Source organism: Sipha flava, unplaced genomic scaffold, assembly GCF_003268045.1.
Source record: "Sipha flava isolate LNK unplaced genomic scaffold, YSA_version1 101_pilon_pilon, whole genome shotgun sequence".
NCBI lineage: Eukaryota > Metazoa > Arthropoda > Insecta > Hemiptera > Aphididae > Sipha > Sipha flava.
Window position 1 is genome coordinate 1,820,362 of NW_020271715.1, and position 19,838 is coordinate 1,840,199.

Below are 19,838 nucleotides of genomic sequence, written 5' to 3' on the forward strand. Positions count from 1 at the left end.
AGGTCCTTCGACACGACGCTTAAAGTATCGATCGCAGATTTAGGAAGTTCATTATCGGGTACCGATTTCCATTTTTCCATCCACACCTTCAATTCAGATTGAAAAGCGTCATAAGTCATAAGTCGTTAGTCATAGTTGATAACGTGACAAATTTTATATTAGCTATAATTTTGTAAACTTGATAGGTGTGTATTTTTTCGAATTCGGTGAAAAATTCGACGCGAACCGAGAAGTGTTTGTTGACGGAGAACACCTAAACACGCCACTGATACATCCACCAAGAAGATATAGATTGGCAAATCTTAACACGCTACTAGGTAGTGATTACAGCTGCAGAAACGCGTGTGCGTCACGAATACCGTGACAAGTTATTGTTTCTCGTTTCGCTTTTGTTTCTTCTCGGACGACGAGCATCAGCGATCGGAAAATTGATAACGAACAACGATCGACGCGGCGATAAATCTCCTCGGGAACCGTTTGGACGACGGCGCGCGGTCGGTGGGTGCCGTGATCGGCGGACGAGTCGGTGCGGGGGGGGCGGCGGATTCACCTGTTCGAGTAGCGGCGCGCACGCGTCGGTTGAGGCGGCGGCGGCGGCGACGTACGCGCTCGTTCTAGCGGCTTCGGACGTCCGAGTCAGCACACGCCGCATTCGTCCATCGCGCGCGCACCACAGCTGAAGCGTTTACCACCGCGAAAAACCGTCACGCGCACGTAACGGCCACACACACTACCCGCTCACCCGGTGCATCGTTCCTCGTCCGGTCGTCGGTGAACCAGTGCGGACGCGGTGCCGTCATGTAACCAAGGTAAGCGCACCGATACACGACAGCCGGTCGTTCAAACGGGGTTTTTTCGTTTTTCCGGCAACGCGAACGCTACCCCCTGCGCGTACGTGAAATCAACAAGTCTCGGTATTTTGACGGCGTCGTTTTCCACCGGCTCGCTCGTCCGACCCCGTGAAATTCGAATTCCTCGGAAGCTCCCAAAAATCTTTTTCCTGCCCAACGGTATAACCGTTTGTCCGCTACCGCGACAATCGATATTGTGCGCGTACAAATAACTATGCACTCCTGTCACCGCTGTTTTACAGAGCCGTTCGATGTTCGCAATGATAAAAACACGGCGCGTTTCACGTATCGCCCGAAAAACGAGAAAAGAAAAACGTTCACGCATGTACCGTATCGCGTGATAGGTAATCAAAACGATAATAACCATATATTGCATTCTTTGCACCAGTGTCTTCCGACCCTTCTCCACCGCTTAATACAATGCCAGTCGGTCGGCGCGTTAATGGACCGAGCACCAAGGCTATTTTCTACCTCCTCCCACTCATCAAGGGTGTAATATATTAGACGTGGATGCTGAATGCCCTGTACTTAATATATTTATCAAATTATATACGAGAGGTGTCATGCGCAGAACTCATTACTGTTGGTTAATGGTCAGGTGAAACAATAGTGCACATTAAGTTTGCTACCGCCGCTTATGACCGGTCGTAACTTTCTCTGACTATACAATGAGTATTTATACTGTCACGAATTTCGTTACTGATATGGCATGTATATATTTATATATAGTGCGTATGTAATGTATTTATGGCAAAAAAATAATAACGGCCATCCGATAAATCGATGGAAAACAGTGAGTAATGGTTTTGTGTCCATGCGAAGGCGGTAGTCGTAAATTACTATTTTATTGTTAGTAGTTGAATTTTCTGACAGAAGCGATATAATCCCTAACATAGCTACGGAGATTTCCGCAGATTCCTCCCTTACTAAAACTCAAGAAGCCATTTTTATTGTAACCGATTTTACGAGATCATAAACTCTCTTAATTGGGTTTGACTTTTCTTTTTCTTTTTTTTTTATTGACCATCCTGGTGCATATATACTAATGTACAAATTGTTTTATGACGTTCATGAAAAACATTGTATACGAAACAATAATTTTCATTACATTTGTTCCGTTTTAAAAATTATCCTTAAACGTTAGTAATGTATTATTTTGTTTTTTATATCAAATTTTTCCGCAAAAATACAGCAAAAAAATGTAGAACTTACTAGTAAATCGTTGTATTTATTTATAAAAAAAAACCGTTTATGTCATATAATTGATTTTCCAGGATAAACAAATAACTTATGATAATAATATATTTATTTAAATTTTTGAAACGCGTCTGGAAAATCTAATTTATCCATATACATTTTATTACAAAACAAACACATTTATGACACGACTTTGTACAGGAATTTACATCAATTTTTATAAAACCTTATTTAAATAACTTATAATATATTAAAAAATGCATACAGAATTCTCCAGTTACTTATTGTAAAAACATTTTGTTTAATATTTTGAGTCAACATAATTATTTTCTTGAATATTGTAATCTACATAAATATATTAGCTCTTCATGCAAGCGAAATATTAAATATATAAATTAAATATAATTAAGAATAGTGGCAATCTTGCATTGGGGGGGAGGGGTTCACAAAAGTAATTATTATCTTTTTTTTTCGTTGCACAGATAAATAAGATAAATAACTGCTATAAATAGATATTACTTTATACTACTTTTTTTACCAATTTACAGTTTAATTTTACATTACAGTAAATTAATAGCTATTGGAATATAAAAACATGCATAGTCAACAAAACTTTTCAAACACCAATCAATATAATAATTATATAATTATCATAGTATTTGTATAGTTGTATATTTTAAGTTCAAAACGTAATAATGAAACTACAAATATATTACACGTCATTAATAATTAAACAATTTTCTTCTTTTTTTTTTGGCCCTGGAGGTTTGACCCCCCCCCCCGGATTTACGCCACTGATTAAGAAATTCGACATTTTCTAAAGAAAATTGCTACTACTAGTACCTACTAGTAAGGTGTTTTTATAAATATCATCACGAACAACGTTATATTAATTGTATTCATTAATCACTAATTTTTATGGTTATCATAATATAAGGGTCGCTTAAAATCTTAGTGAAATTATAAAAAGTCACTGCCTCAAAAGGGTTGAGAACCGCTGATGTATAATAGAATTATCACTTATATTTTTAAATGTTTTTATGCAATCTTAAATTGGATACAAAAGTTATATTATCGTCAGTAATCAATATTGCACTGTTACTTTATCAACAAAACGAATTATGTCGGTAGGTATACCGTTTATGAAATTTTAACGTAAACTGACGTAGTTCCATGAGCCTAATATTATAACAAGTCTAGTTATATTTAAATACTAAGAAGTAGCGAAAAAAATATTTATGCATAATTAAATAAACAAATAGTATATATATATATAGAAATAAATAAATAAAATCTTGGTTTGGAATATTATTATAATTGTAAAATACGACCGGTTTCGAATTGAAAATTCTTTATCAGGTAAATAAAAAGTTTATAAAATCGCGACTGAAAATGAAAAAATAAAATCACAACTATTGCGATCATTGAAATACATTGCACACATTTTAAAAATAATAATAATAATGCATTATACTATAGTTATTATAAAAAATGTCTATCTTCGTGTAATAAACTGAAATATTGATATTTTCTTTTCCTCTACCTACTCAACCAATTAGTATGGATGAATAATTAGAATGTCTAAATCCAATTGGTATAAAACACATTTTACTGTACAATAAAACTATACAGAATAGTTATTACGATTAGATAAATAATCAAACGCTTACCAGTCTCACTAAAAAAGTGCTCAAATTTATTTTACGGTGACTAAGTAAATCGTCAAATTATCCGTTTATAACAGCCCGTATCAGTCAACTATTCCCTACGTTCCCACATCGATGTTTCCAAAATATTTTGACCTTTAACTTTTATATATAGTGATGAAATTTTGTGTATTATATTTCAATGACGTGAACATTACATCTAAATGTATTGTCAACGCGCTATTTGTTTCTATACCAGTTAAAATATTTTTGAATACAATACTACTATTTGTATCTTATTTTTTTCCGAAATGTTGTTAGAATACGTATTGAATGGCATTGTATTACATTGATATTTAGTAGTCATATCAATTTAAATACAATTTTGACTAAAATTTAAGAGCATTGATTTTAATGTTTATTTTAGTCGACAATTCGCAATGCTAACATGTCCGGAATATGATGACGTAAGATTAATTGTTTTATGGGTTTAACAATTAAACTAAATTAAATTTAACTAGAGTTAATTTATTCAAAATAAATAAATCAACATATAAACGTATTTATACTTCAAATTTTTTAGTTATTAAACTGGGTAAGTTATTTTGATTTTTTCAAAAATAATAGTAGTCAAATAATAGTGTTAAGTACTTGATTTTTGCTTTTGCTATTTTGTTGGTCTGTGCATACATAGTTAACCTATTCCTTTGAAATTATTATTGATTAAAATTAAAATTTAAGTGAGATAAATGTATAGTTTTGTATATATTTTTTTATAATAGAAAAATTAATTATAGATTATTCATAAATTGTAAATTCATAATTTTTTAAAAAAAAAAAAAACCTTAGGGATCCATTAATTTGTGACATATGTTTTCTTTAATATTTAAACGAATTACTCAAATGTAAGATAAGGAGAACATTTTTTTTTTAATATATAGTTATTATAATAAAATTATGTATTATTATTAAGTAGAATAATTGTATATTTTTTAATCAAATTATTATTTTATATCGACAATAGTCAGATGAAGGACCATTATAGATAATTTGCTATATACTTATTTTTGCATACCCAATAATAATAAAATATAACTATACTAAATTACATGTAATTACATTAAGGTAAGTGAAAAAAAATTGAATTGATCTCTGTTCTTTAATATATTTATATTAAATATGCTATAATATCGATAACATTGATCAAATATATGTATAATAGGATAGAATTTACTAAACAATATAAGTTCAGAATCCTCTTACTATAATTTATAATGGACTATTTTTTCTACTTTCAAAGCTATCTAAAATATATTGTACTTAATAAAACAATTAATCATTCAAAGCACCAACTAGAAAATATCTAAAAAATCTTATACTCTGTTAAAATAATTTAAAAATAATATAAATATAAATATACTTTATTGGTTTTCTGTTTTATTGATTATATTATATTAATTTTACAATTGATTGGCTAAAGAATATCGATATAATCTGTATAAAAACTCACTTTAAATGCATAAGTAAAGTGTAATAAATCAATTTGTTAATTTTTACAATATATTCCATTTTATTACAATATTATTTTATGGTTCTATAACTTATAACAAACACGAGTTTATTCGCAGTTATAAAAAGATTAGTGAATTTATTCATGTTTTTTATTATATTTAGAGATTTTTAACTGAAAGTATTTTAATTTGATAATACACGTTTAGAAATTCAATTATTTTCTTATATTTTTAACTCGAATTTTTAATTTTCAAACTTTAATATGAAGTTCAGAGGATTAAACACATTTTATTTGTTTGATTGAAATTCATAAACTACACCATCACCAACTTGATGACTATTATTTTTCTCATATTTTCTCATATTGGTTATTGAGAAAATAATTTTAAAATTGAAATTAAAGTGATAATTCGGTCAGTAAAAGTCTTAATTTCTGTGATGATATATTACCTAAAGTATATTTACGTAAAAGATGGAGGTAAAAAAATTGTGTTGGTATGGTGAGAGGGGTATTGTGGTGAGTTCAAACATTTCTCAATTATTTCTTACTTTTCGGCCCAACAGACGTGTAGGTAAACTAAGAATATTCAAGTTTTTCCTTTCTAAAAGATAGTGTATTTATCATAAATAATTCACATTTTTCCGTATTGTTTTGTTTTGAAACCGAAACACGGTCGATTATATTCACGGACTATGTCCGCTATTACAATTTGTCTGCAAGATGAAAGCGATTCCGGTGACGGTTTTGTACGTAGGACGAATAATAAACGAGATGGTATTTTTTCTTTAAAAGTTTAAACATCGGATACTGAATAATATAAAGAATAAACTTAGTTCACTCTTACAAAATATACCAATGTATTTAAATATTATAATAATATGCTGAAAAATATCCGGTTCACTAACAGTCTAGATCAGCGGTTCCCAAACTTTTTTTTCCATGGTGCCTTTTTTTGGACCAAATTTAGTCATGGTTCCCTGGCTGTAAATAACATTAAATATAGAAAAAAAATATTGATAACCGCTTTTATTGATTTTAATAAAAATTAACTTAGTTATAAATTAATGCATTTTTAAACTTAAAAAATAGATAAGTAAAAATTATTGTTATTATGATTATAATTATTATACAAAAATATTATAATGTTAAAATGAGAATATCCGATTATACAATAGAAAATATTTCATTATTTGCTATAAAGTTTTTAAGAAAACAATAAGGAAAAAAAATGTTATATATTTTAAACTATTTGTTATGAACCGTAGACCACGATGCCCTTAGAAAGTGGTCGTGTTGCCGCTAGGGCACTACGGTGCCCAGTTTGGGAACCGCTGTTCTAGAAGATTAATTTTTTTTTACTGTACAAATTAGTCTTCTATTAAAATAGTCATTGGTCAAAATTCAAGCGTTAACATTATAGAAATTGTAGAATACAATACTAAGAGTGAATACATAGGTTGCAAATATTTTTTTTTAAGTTGGTGGCCTAATATATTTTTGCTTATTCTAAATTGTTTAAGCATTCGGTGAGATGATTTATCAGGTAAGCTTCCATCCTTCCTTTGATACATTTTCTACATTGTAATAAATAATGTCTTAATGTTTATATACGTGCCAAACGTAATGTATAGATCAGCACCGATTCTGTTCAATAATATTTCATCTTATTGTTTGAGTAGATCGATTGAGTTAATCTATGTATCGGTAGTAAGTTTCATTTTCCTTAATATAATATCTTTCAGTTAGTAGAGTACTCTATTCTCGTCTGTTACAATATGTCTTGGTTCCCATGTCAGTATTGTTAAGGTAATTCACTATATGACAGGAAGTTGTATTGGTATTCTTCATTTTTGTATTCATAAATCAATAAGATTAACTTTTTTCGATAGCTAAAAATTTTGTTTTTACGCTTTATTTTTACTTTGTATTGGTATATTTTTTAGTTTAGTCCAACGGCTCGCTATAATGAGTCGAGTAAAAATCATTTGATCACCGAACATGTATTCGAATTATATTTTACTTTGGAGACGATTTGTTTGTTCGGATATGCATATTATAGCTATCGTATAAGTTTAGACTTAAGTGGCAATGGCAGTTATATTGTAGACATTTTCGGTGCAGTATAACATTATAACTTTTTCACAAAATCCACGTTGCTGATTGTGGTTAAGTGGTTATAAAAGATTGAACCATGAAGTTTGGGTAGACGTTTATGAAATTTGAAATGCGCCATAAACCAAATTTGTAGCAGAACTGGTGAAATCAAAATATATTTCGCTAGGTACGTGTAATTATTTTTTTTCGTCAGTGGGCCGTTTGTGGATAATCAAACGCTAATTGATGACTAGTTCCAACATTTCTCTGCAGGTGATATTTTTTCTATCCAACAGTCAACCACATGTGGTTTGCAATAGATCAATCTATTAAAATACCTACAATTACTTCGTTCTTTTTTAAATTTGACAAATTCTATTTAATCGCCATTTTTGTTTTTAACTTAATACCTTAGTATGTGTGTACATACGTACGTGGAATAATTGGAGTAATTTCTCTTTTAGAATTTAATTATCTTCTAAAATATGGTAAGTAAATTGTTAAACGAATACTCGTATATATGATATGGAATTATTAATACTAAAATTTCATCATAACTGATATTTTTACTTAAAATTCCCCATTTTATTTGGTGTTTTAAATTGTTATCTGCTCTCATATTTTGGAATTCTTTTGTAACTCTTATACACATTTATTAAATACTATTATATAGGTATATAAACGGAATAAATAAATTACTTGGCTTATGCCTGTGGTCGATGATATTATTTTGACAAACGGATTTACATGGTGTCGCTTTTAATTCGTAGGAAATCTACGGCAACAGTAGCTAAAGGCAGATGCCTCAATTGGATGACAATAATGTGGAGAAAATTTTAATTATATTTCGTCCCCCTTGGCAAGGCGGTATTGTATGATTTCAACAGTCTCACAAACTCGGAGAAACTCATATAATTATAATGATGTATATTTATTACTATTATACAGTAATAGCTTTATTAAAATGTATATTTTGTGTAAGTGCAGCGGGTTATAAGAACACATATATTCACAGTGAATTAAAATGTAGTAGTTTTAAAATAATTGAAAACTTTCATCTAACTTTTGCCAGAGAAATACCTGTAAGTGATTGGCTACGAAAAGCTTCTCCAAACTTACTCCAAGTCCATAAAATACCAAGAAATATTGTAATTTATATTTAGTAAGCAACTCATAAAAAGTTAATTATTTTATAAATTTAAACTAATTACTGAACTTGTTTTGTTATAAAAATGTGTAAGATATGTTTTATTTCTAGTTCAAGGTAATTTTGTAGAAGCATTCTGAAAAATGATTTCTCTTACGTACCATCCGTCTTTAATATACAATTGATTGATAGGTTTTTACACAGGTTTTTACAGGTTTTTGATAGTTTTTTATTTATTTTTAAAGTACTACTAAGAATAATTTAAAATTCGATTTGATAAATAAGAAAAAACGCATATCATGGGAAAATCATTTTTCATTTTCCATTTTACACGGAATACATAATTAAAAACACTTATAATTATAACAATATCTTCTGTTTATGGCTAATTGACCAACTAAATCATTATCACTATGCGAAAATTTTCAAATAATAACAAACATTTTTAATTTTAATAGTATTCCCATATTAGGAAATCTGAATGTTTATTTCTTTTGATGCCAAAGAATCATGATTATTGTTAATTGATTTTTTTTAAACTATGATAAATATATTGTAATTACCTCAGATCTACTATTGTCATCCTGTGGCTAAATCACTCTGTAATTTGTGACTTTATATTTACTAAATTTTTGTACCATTATCATTGTACCATTTAGGAATTTATATTGGTTTTGTCATCATGGTGTATAAAGTTTAATTGAACAACTATTGTACTCATACGTAAAAGCGAACCTGAGAAAAGAAACAGTGATTATTCCTTGAGTCAACACTCCATGATAGGGTTTTATATTTTTTAAATTACCGTATTAAGTGTGATCTTCCGATTTCACGTGATTAGATATATTAGATATATTTGATATTGTATTCTTCATACATAGCAGTAATATTAACTAAACCCAGATCTCAGATCAAGACGCTGTTGGTATATTACATAGTACAATTATTTAGATTAATTAGTCATTGTTTATTTTTAAAATCTTGATGAAATAGTCTCTTTAGTTAACTATGACGTTTTTTTACAATATTGTCGTAATTACACACTTTTCGACGGATCGAATACGTGGTACAAACTATTGCATCTTTAATAATTATTTTTTTTGTTATTCATTTTGTCGACGCTTTACCACATAGAATATGCATAGTTTTCGCCAACGATTCGACATTGTTCAACAGGTACAACATACGTGGTTTTGTTCGTCCACACCACACATTTAAATTCTGAAACTACCCATATCGAAATGCTGTGTATCGCCCAAGCTCGTATCACGAAATAAGCTAAATCGTCACGTTTTTCCGCCAGAACTCTTTTACGTGTACTGCGATTTGTTCATCCACACGTTTATTTATAAAACCGGGTGTAGTCCAGGTATCGTACGCGAAGGGGCTACCAAAACGCAACCACCCCTCTAGCGGTCATATTAATCACTTATGCTGTTATGATGGAAACCACCTCAGTACGAGGCGTTACAGCACGAAACTAATTGGGTATACATTTTATCAGAATTAACGACGACCATAACACGTGACGCACACACATTATTATCCTCGGCGCGTAATTCGTGTTGTTCTCGGAAAATTGTTTTCGTACGAAATAACATGCCGTCCATTCGAATCGTGACACGTGATAAGTTGGTAAAAGGCAAATTCTCCACAATTCACAATAGGAGATTGACGATATTTATTTTTTTTTATTGAAATAACAATAGAAAGAAAATTAGAAAAACAAATAATAATAATTTTACAGCAAAAACAAAATGCGTATGTCAACGATATTACAACATTCGGTCATTCGTTTATAACGCCGTTTTCCGTGGCTTAGGTGTTCATAACTATATTCTATACCAGGGGCCGGGAACCTTTTCGTATGAAAGAGCCATTTTTTCAAAAAATTACAAAACTATAATATCCAGGGAGCCGCACAGGTTTAAGCAACCTTTTTTTTTTTTTGTTTTTAATTGTGGCGTATAATTTATTACTTTATTAGTAAGTATGATAAGAATAAAGATAGTATTATTATTTCATTGAGAAATTGGTAGGCAATAAAAAGTAAACCTAGTAATTCTTCATGAACATCCGTAGACGAAACATACCGTCCCTTTAAAGTGAGTTGCGCGATGTTTTTAACGTCACAAGATTCGTCACAAGCTAAGGAAAATATAGGTGATGACTTCAGATTGGAAAACTGTTGTTCTGTAACATTTTCAGCCATTCTAACAGCTCTATCACGAACAGATTTTGCCAACAACAGAATATCCTTTATTTTATTGATTATTTTTGTTTTATTTTTGAATTCAGAAAACGTTCTGACATACCAATAAAACATTTTTTAATATATTCTCCAACAGTTAACGGTTTTCCAGATTTCATGATTTCGTGAGATACAACAAAACTAGCTGCAGTCAAATTAGACATTGACTGAAACCAGTTATAAAATTTAGATATCGATTGTTGAGATTTGCGAATCGACTCGGCCAATGCTGTTTTTCTTTTATTTTCCGCTGGGTACGTCTTACCAAAAGAATCGTGTTTAGATAAAAATTGATTTTAAATATTCAATTTTTTATTGTTTTTGAAGTTTTCGTCACAAATAAGACATTTTAGTTGCCCCGTAATGCATAAGTATCAGTCCACTCACTTCTAAATCCTCTATTTTCTTCTTCAATTTTACGTTTTTTATTTGTAGACATCTTGAAGTTTATAGAAATACCTCTATTAGAAAAAAAGCACAAGAAAAAAATACCGAACAACGTCGCACTGATTGAATTGATCTAACGAGAACCGTGCTCACTATCAACTAATATAATTTTGTATTCCCCCCAATGGTTCTCAAACTGTAGTACGCGTACCCCTTGGGGGTATTTGAGATTTTTTAAAGGGTACGAGTCTGGCTAACAAACCTTTAAATTTAAATTATTTACGCGGAAAAGGTTGTTCAAGTTTAAAAGTAAATATAGAAACAAGTTAAATGTTGACGATGATTTAAGGTTGTATTTAACTAAATTATAACCAAATATTGATCAACTGTGCCAAAAGAAATAAGTTAACCCTTCTCACTAATTTTTTTGCAAGTAAGCTCTTTTTGTTTTTATCATTTTTTGTGTATAGATTTTTAATGAAATAAAAATGTAATGAAGTATTTAAATTTTTTTATATTAATTTAGTTTTTCTAACCAAGAAGGGTACCCAAAAAAGTTTATTGAGAAATTCAGAATTAATATCACTATAATAATGCAGATATAATACAATTTATATTTTAAAGATCTCGATAGATTTATATATATATCCAAAGAGCTGCATGCGGCTCCGGATCCGCAGGTTCTCGACCCCTGTTCTATACGGATCACAATTATTTTGACCCAAGGTTACGGTATTACAATATATTGCCCTGATATGTGCTTTTTGGAAATTGATAGGTTCTTCTTCGGGACGTTTTCTGCCGATTGTATGAAATCGTAATGAAATCGTAAAAACCGAGGACGTTTTCTTATATATTTCTTATATGAATCTGGTAGAAATGATTCACCGAGACACGACGTGTACGTGAACATAATGGCATAGTTAGAGGTATTTAATAAACATCATTATTGTGGTACGTCGACGTTAAAATGCAGAACTCAGCTATTCGGGTAATTCGCAACAAGGAAGAAGAAATCCTGTTTCGGCAAAATCTACGGTCACAGTGATTCATTGAATTTCAATCGATTCGACTCCTGTTTCCGATATATACCGTCTTTCACGCGACATTTTCTCCTATTTTACCACCTCGCCTTCGGTTCCCATCCAATATTATCGTTTTGTCCAACACGAACATGGACACATGATGTACTGTTAACGTGTGTACGTATAAACAGTGAACATATATCATATATACCATAATACCATATATCTGCAGAAGAGACTTATTTGATTTTTTTTCTTTTTTATCATTTCCGTTTTCGAAGTTTACATCAACAGCTGACATCTGCCATTTAAACGTTTGTGCGCGTGTGTATATGAATATGCTCATAGACAAACACGCGCAAATGCGCTAAGGAAAACAATATTTCTTTTTCCGTTATCCCAAACGGATTGTCTTATCCACTCGGGACCGACTGTAAGTACCCACTCTCGACGGCGATATAAGATAAAGCGCTGTGGGATTATATTATTGTAATGAAACGGACTCGAATGTAATAAGATGTGGCTATGGGAATCGCGCCATGTTGTGTGATATTTCCAAATCTACCGTACTGTTACTCAGCGAGTGTTTTTACCCCCTCGCGAGATTTTTATTCGTTTTCACGGAAACTCGGAACATTTTTCCATTAGCAGCGACGGCACTTTAAATCGACGGCGTTCTTACTCTCGACTCGGGTGTCACGCCATAACCATTCGGTGTGACTGTATTGATATAATTTAATGATGACTGTTATTATTATTGTTAATTTTACGTGATTCGAACTCCGGACGTGCAATTATTATTATTGCAATAATCGTTTCATAATTTTGTGGTATAAATTACGACATTGAAGTTTTTTATCACAGTGGAATTCTGTTTTTTTCGTTTTTACTAAGAAAACATTTTGCTATTCATCTTAAGCTTCGATTATTCTTGCTTTAAACTCGTTTTTAGTTTATTTTACTGTGACACTGTGCATATGAAAATTCGAACAATTCGAAACAAAATTGTATTTTACACTCCAAAGTTATATTAAGTGTATTCATTCAGTAATAGAACCATTTCTAATTTGCTTTATTATAGTCTCGACAAAATAGGGAATATTGTGGTCGGTTCGAGATTGCTCGAGATTCGAAATTAGTATTTAATATATGTAATTTAAGTTTCTCTCTTAGACCCTAAAACAGTTTAAAATAAAGAATACTACAGTTGGACTATATGCTCCATTTATTTAAATATGAGTGGCAACGGCAATTTTTTTTTCTTCTTCTTATTATTATTAGAGCTTTTAAATATTTTTAAAAATAATTTTCTATTGATCGTTTTAAATTATTTGCATTTATCATCTATTGTTTAATAAGTATTCGTTAAAAACATTATAACCTATTCATTTTTTCTGAAAGAGTGATTTTTTTCATTGTTTGTTGACACTATTAAAATATATGTAAGGAAATATTAATGAATTGGTTTATTATTACATTTTAACTATACGTATATTTAAACATGAATTATGTTAAGAACGTAATTCACATAATGCAAGAGATTAATAGCTAATGACTAGCATTTTTTTATAAATCTACAGGTCATGTTAGAATATATCTATTATTTATACATATTGTATATATTACAGTTAAACCCAAAATCCACAAAAGCTAGTCTTAACTAGTCAAAACTTGTTTCCACAAATCCCTTTAGTCAATTCTGGTTTTGACTAGTTGAAACTAGAATTATCTACAGGTTTAGATTCGTCAGTATACATGTATTCGTACACGTTCTACCTAAAATGCACGCAACCACAGACGATCGATAATATTACTCGATAAATACTACCGGCAGACTATCAAATCACTTATATACGATAACTTTTACATATTATACCTAACAATGGTTTACATTTATAACATACGAAGTAAAATCCATCAGAGAATGAAGTTCGAAACAATCATATTTTCTTCCTCTGCGCAGCCGCAACAAAAGCATTGGTGGGGTTAGGGCAAGGCTTTGGAAGATGCATATGAAAAAAATCCTGTGAAACTAATCGCTGTTTATATAGGAAAAAAAAAATATTATACAATTCTAAATGCTTCGACAATTTATCCTGTTAAAAATAAATAATATTATAAATGCCTGTAATTATTATTCTAATATGTACTTATAATTCTAATTTTCCCTAGTTAAAACTAGTTTAACTTATCAATATAAATATTACGGATTTTAACTAGATGATTCTATTTTTCATCATAACATTTCAGACACAGCCAGTTCTTATATACAAAAATAAGTTAAAAATAGTTTTAACAGTGAAGGTCTTGGTTTAAACTAATTTTGATCGATCTCGAACTTCAACTGTAACATTTATATTACGAAACAGGTATTCATTAAAACAGTGTTTCCCAACTGGTGTTCCGCGAAACCTAAGGGTTCCGTGAGTTTGCGCAAAGAGTTCCGTGAGAAGTTTGGGAAAATATAAATTAATTAGCAATATTTTGATTTGAACTATGATTTGAACATAGAACTCAACATAGAACTGGAATTAAAATATTTCCCGATATGAGGTTCGTAGTTTGTAGCTTTTCGGCGTATACAAAGACTAAGTTTCGAAATCAAGTAAATGCGGCTCCGGACTTACAAATCCAACTTTCAGGAATAACTTCAGATTTAAAAACAGTTATGAAAAAACACTATGGAATGATTCCAATCTTCTCATTGAATCTATTTTCGAAGTAATGAGAGGCAAATATTGCATTTCAAGCTTTGATATGTAAGTACATTTATAATATAATAGTAGTAATAATAGCAGTAATAATATAATAATAGTAGATAACAAACAAAATAAAATGTTAAAACCGTCTTGTTTTTTTTGTATTAATGACACTCTTATGTCGGAAGTGTCAGATAACCCACTCATTTAAGTGTAAAATAGATATGTCTGTATTGATATTATAGAAAAAATATTGGGGTTCCACAAAACGTTTAAGCTCCTGCAAAGGTTCCGCGGGTAAAAGAATTTGGGAAACACTGCATTAAAACAATCTATTTTGCGTTATTAATATATATAATTATATAATATATATTATAAATTTGTTAATTTTTGGATGTTACAATCACAAGATCAAAACAAGCAAAATTGTTTGGCCTTCTTCTCGTGGTTCTCTTTTTTTTTCATACTATTGCGCTCAGGTACTTACATATTTCGGTAAAACCTTGTACACGGAAACGCGTATACATAACACATTAAAATATCACGAAATAAATGTATGTAGTGGGCGTACACGAACAAAATATATATACGCGTATATAATTAATGTTTTGTGCCGTATTATCACATAACAAATATTATAATAGGTATATATATATATATATACTGTACGTATAAATTATATATACCTAACTATAATACATTTAAGTTGTTATTACGATTATTATTACTCCACGACAGAACGTTATCCTAATGGACTAATCGCGTTTCGCGAAAACAGAAATAAAGAGTTTAAAGTAATTCCAAACGCTAATATATATAATTTAACAGGTACAAAACATTGGCTAACAACTCTGGATATATACGTATGCAAACATAATACACATATATAATATTAATATTTAGGTATATAAGTGTGTGCTAATCGCAAGTAGTCAATCTTTAAATCTAATCTAAATAGGTAAGACAATTGGGTTGACATGCTACTGAGGTTGTGCCATCACAGTACTTTTACACTTATATATAACAAACAAATAAATGTATTCATTTCCATTCGGCATAACAATAAAAATGTGCCAATCGACACCTTTAAACTACTTATATAAATTTGGTATCAATATAAAATCACTTTTTGCTTCCGGATCGGTCTTGAAAATTCACTGTATAAAAAGTTTAAATATTTTTCATTGAAAATATAGAATCATTTTTTAAAAAATGTAGAACATTATTAATGTGATAAAATACAATCGTATTTATTATATGTCATTATCAATAAAAAATATAATCAAAGAAAAATAATAATATAATAATAGTTATGAGTTTAAATGATTTGAAAATCTTTTTTACTGACAAATTTTGGCATTACTTTTCGTGACTCTATTTGTGTCTTAATAAAACCTTCTTTATTGGATTTACTACACAAAATGGTTGAATCTTCTGTTACAGTCTTGACAGCTTTTTAAAATGCTTGTGTATGACATGGCAAACGTAGTAAATATTCTTAATCATTTTCTTCATCACCTTCTCCTTTTTGTTCGACGAGAAATTTAATATTTCCATCGAGTATTGTTTTTAAAATTAGTGGTTTTTTGATATTTTGTTGCCAATTAATAAAATCGATGTAAGATGATGCATTCAAATTTATATGTGGAAGTTTGAACAATATTGTTTTTTTTTGTGTTTATATTGCGTCGAAATACGACAAGCAGCTAATTCTCGATTATGTTTTTGTGGGTCTGTCAATATTGCAAGTAATAAATTATTACTTTTATTAATTATCACGGGATGAGAAAAATAACTGTTTCTTTGTATTACAGGATCTATAATTCACTTAAATATTGACGAAGAGATAAGCTTGTACAGGTAATGTGTTTACATTATGGATGAGTTTTGATTGAAAATCAAGTTTGTGCGTAAACTTTGACAATGTAGGTTGCTAGAGTTATTAGCTTTTCAGAAGGTGCCACTATCGAGACATAAATACAAAGAATTTGGTTAGATCATGAGAGCCATTGAGCATGAGATATTTTTTCAGGTGATTTATTTTTTAAATCATTAGTAAATATACCTATTATTACCGCGGAAACTATTCTATATAAATATTTTTGATCTGAACTCTTTCATAAATAGCTCAAGCAGTTAGTTATGAAGAAATAAGTTAAAATTGAACAACATATTTTTTTTCAGAACTTTTTAACTGTTTGCCAATTTCTCCTGTAAACGTCTGGGGTCCCGATGTCGAACCATCAATACGTAGAAATAAATGTCGCAACGGAAATTCATTCATGTTCAGTAAGCAAATTATCCATTGCAATGGCTTATTTAATCTATTTTCTAACAAATGAATAATACTTCCATTTTTACCTACGTTTACATTCGTTCCATCGCACCCAACTTCCAATAAACACTCCACTGATAATCCTCTCTCCAAGAAGTCAACGGTGATTGCTTGTTTGATAAATTTAAAAGTGCCAGAAGTTGGTGTGATATAACCCAAAAATATTGATTCTGGTACATTTTTCAAAAAAATGTGTTCTTTCAGAATAATTTGTCGATACTTTTATCTATCTTTCTTAATATCATACAAGGTTCTATCCTTTTGGCTGTCAAAATATAATGCAGGTATTTTTAAAACTTTTGCTTGTGCTAAAATACACTGTCTTGTTTTTTTACGCTTTCGTCGAAGCTTATTTTTGTCAATAATTTCCGAAATAACACAATTTTCATAATGCCGAGGCCACCCCAGCTCTGTATGAAATATTATATCTATCACATGTGTTTGATAATAAAGAGTAATCGATTTTAATAGCAGATTTAGTTTCAGAAACTGTCTTAGGGTGTCGTGAATTTTTTGTAGTACATTATCACTTTCACTATCATAATCACTAGATGTAGACAAAATTGATATATTGAGCTTTTCTGTACTTTCTTTTTGAGAATTACACGGCAATTTTCGTCTCGCCGACTTTCTTTTAATATTATTTCTAATTTGATTTGTCGTGTCAATTTCCATTGATCCTATTACCATTTTTCTCAATGTACGTCGATCAATTAAAAAGTTCTGTTCCTTCATTGGTATTTTTTTTGGTTATTTTTTTTTTTTTGGTATTTTTTTTATTCTTGGACAAATACAATTTTTGATATCTTTACACTTAAATGTTGAAATATCAAACAAAGCTTTACTATTGCTACGAAAATCTATTAATTTTTTTTCTGATAGTTTAGGATGACATTTAAGTATATTTTCAACATGGCTTTTACTCGCTTGCATTCTATTGCTTTGCAATAGAAGCTTTTATTTATATATTTTCAACTTTTGAAATAACAATAGATTCTATTTCCTTATATGTTGGTTCTTTTTTAGTTTCATTTTCATATTTCATATTTTCATATTTGATTTTGTACCGGATACACTCATAAAATTTCATAAGTTCTTTGTATGTTAGCATCATATTATATTTAATATCACAAGAATCACTAAACAAGAGACATTTCCAAGCGTTACGATTACGTCCATATTTTCAAACGCGTGAACGGTCGTCGATCACAACACAATTTCTCCAAAAATTGTCTATGGCAGTTCTAATTGATACAAAAGTCATAAAAAGTAACATTGTCTGATCGTCATTAATCGAGTGACATTGATTCCCCTACCTCAGTAATTTACTTAATATGTACAAATTTCAACAACAACGGCCGGTAATAATCGTAATTTTTTGTTCATATCTTTTTTATGACATTTACGTATCGCAAAAATATAAATTCAAGTGTACCGTTTAAGTTTATGATTTAATTTTGTTTTCTGCTATTACAACAATAATAATATTAAATTATAAAGTAATATACGTAATAGCTTCATTTATACAGTTAATAGATTATTTTTTTCCCGATCAAATAATATAAATATTAAAAACTTGAAACTTTGACGACAATCTAGAGGTAGCTTAACATCCTTGAATAAAATAAAATTTTACATACGCCATTAGACTTCTATGTGGAAGTTTTTTATCGCTATGTTTACAAAAAAAATAAAAAAATAAAAAAACGACCCACCTTAGTACACACTCCACAAATTTCGAATTAATTTGCGTGAATTTATTATAAAACGATTCAGATGCGAAGGAATGGACTTAAATACAAGTTTTAGTTTTTTGTCACATTGTTGGTCTGTACGTTCAATTATAACTGTATTAAAACCAAAATCTTTACTTTAAAAAGTCATTGAGATACGTTCTAAAATTGAAACTGGACCCATGCATAGTTGAGTACTTTACTAAAATTAAAAGAATAGTTACCACGATGTACGTTTTTCGATGCGTTAATAAAACATTCGTTGTACACAAGCTCGTCAAATAATACATTTTTGTTTTCCATCGTATAGTCGGAATTACATTTCAACTGCATTTTTGCAAATCACACTTATGATACAAGTTTTTCACTCACTTGTAGCGGAAATAATATATTATAGAATTGGCAGGGTGAATAAAAATAATGTGGTGTAGTCGACCAAGTCGAATCATGCCGTAAACGCCCCTCGTGCTCGCTGTAGAACACTTAAACCATGTTATTTGGCCAAAGTATCAAATATAATAGAACGACAGTCATTGTTATGCGATCTGAAAAATCCTATAACGAAATCATTAAAAACAATAGCTAAAAATTCAGAATCAGCGGTTTAATTATCATGGACAAATTGCATTGCATTTCATGCTCCGTAAACTTAATATAATGATAGCATAACCATTACGGAATCCCTGCGTAAATAATAATACGGAGATCGATGATGAGATGTACAACTTGTCAAGGGTAAATGAGAACTTAACTGTGCCCAATAATTACATGCAGCGACTTGAAAGTGGTACTGGAGAATTTGCTGTTTTCGCGAAATGACTAACTCGCACGTACAATTTTATTATAATGTCTCGAGGAAGATAGTTCGTAATTGGATGGACCAACGATTGAGTCGTATCAGAGTAACGGGGTTTATTATTACACTGTATGTATAAGCTAACACGATCCACTGGTACCAAG

At 30.2% G+C, this 19,838-nt stretch overlaps 1 protein-coding gene across 3 annotated transcripts in view; it reads left to right on the forward strand.

Annotated features, from left to right (window-relative positions):
• Window positions 1-630: 630 nt before the first annotated feature.
• Window positions 631-19,838, forward strand: part of LOC112680308 (neuropeptide Y receptor type 2-like) — a 217,761-nt gene continuing 198,553 nt past the window's right edge. Inside the window, exons 1-2 of one of the 3 annotated variants that reach the window (XM_025550380.1) lie at window positions 631-809; window positions 16,625-16,670. The gene's annotated coding sequence lies outside the window, so the exon portion shown is untranslated. Of the gene's footprint in view, window positions 810-16,624; window positions 16,671-16,994; window positions 17,100-19,838 lie in introns of all 3 variants that reach the window. The other 2 variants (XM_025550371.1, XM_025550363.1) reach the window with 2 other exon arrangements.